At 32.8% G+C, this 1,325-nt stretch overlaps 1 long non-coding RNA gene across 1 annotated transcript; it reads right to left on the bottom strand.

The window, feature by feature from the left end:
* Positions 1–337: 337 nt before the first annotated feature.
* Positions 338–919, bottom strand: LOC116017041. Its single transcript, XR_004097832.1, has 2 exons — positions 733–919; positions 338–391 (listed from the first exon to the last, which is right to left on the bottom strand). It is a non-coding gene; the product is annotated as an uncharacterized LOC116017041 (long non-coding RNA).
* Between the last annotated feature and the right edge of the window lie 406 nt (positions 920–1,325).

Below are 1,325 nucleotides of genomic sequence, written 5' to 3'. Positions count from 1 at the left end.
AAGGTGATTTTTTCCCCGCATTTTTTAATTGCGGATTCGAAGGCCTCTTCAATTTGTAGAATCCTTCATATTCGGGCCGTTCATATCCCGGAAGTGATTCAATTTCTTCCAGTGTTAAGTATACTCCCGGCCAAGGGCCAGTATAAAGTACATAACAAGTGAAGGGTTGTTTCCCCCAAGAAAGTAGTGTACAAGAGCATGGATGAATGCTGCTTTTTTACGTTTACCTGGGAAGACTGGGCAAATTCCATAAATTGTCGATAAGACATTGTTGCTCTTCTATGAGATTATCTCTCAGAGAAGTTCTGAAGTGGTGTTCTTCAGAAAATGTTTTTAATTCTGTTTTGCCAAACCTGAATGTTTTGGCCATAATTGAGATGTTTCGAAGTTTCTGCAAAAGTTAAAAACATATTTATTATTCACATAATAACCAAAAAAAACATCATGTTATCATTTCATCCTTTGCATATATAAGAAAAATTCATGTAAAACTGCGCGCATGTTTTGTATTTATAACTCCTAGTGACACCAAGTGATTCTTTCAACTGAAAAGTCATCAATTCGAATTCTTAGATGGGCTTCATGAGTTCAACTCACCCAGGTAAGAGCATTATTAATTCTTTGTACTTTAATAGATTAATAAAAATAATTATAAATAAATATTACATATAAAGAGTTAATAATAACAAAAAAAAATTATGAAACTGCAAATAATTAAGAGCATATGAATACCTGAAGTGGAAGGCTTTCAAGTATGAAGTTTTGAATGATAGTTAAGTTCGAAGACTTTAAATCCCTCCACCACGTAGTCCCAGGTTGATATCATATTCGGTCTAAATTAACTGGAAACAAAGGTTTTTTTTTTTTTTTTTTTTTTTGGGCAACTGAAACAAAGGAATTTCTATTTCAAACTCAAAGCATTTTTTTTTTTGGAACTCAAACTATGGTGTGGCTTTGTGGGGTATTAATTAAACTGATGAAATATTTATAGGAGTTAGGTTGTGCTTTCTCTCATCCACGCGTCATATTATGATGGGATTTTACTATGCTACTCTCAAATTATACTTATACATTTACCCTTAAAGTGATAAACAGAGATTAATTATTTTTAAGGAAAATAGCATCTTTAGTCCCTGAGTTATAGGGGTAGTGTAGACTCAGTCCCTGAGTTATGGCTGTATGCGAGTTTAGTCCCTCAGTTGTTCGTGAAGTGGCGAGTTTAGTCCCTGGCATTAAATTTGACGAAAAAAATTAAAAAATAATCAAAATTTGAGGGGTAAATAGGAAATTCACATTTTATTATTCTTCTTATATCAAAACCACTT

Source organism: Ipomoea triloba, chromosome 4, assembly GCF_003576645.1.
Source record: "Ipomoea triloba cultivar NCNSP0323 chromosome 4, ASM357664v1".
Taxonomy (NCBI): Eukaryota; Viridiplantae; Streptophyta; class Magnoliopsida; order Solanales; family Convolvulaceae; genus Ipomoea; species Ipomoea triloba.
This window is presented reverse-complemented; position numbering and strand designations above follow the sequence as displayed.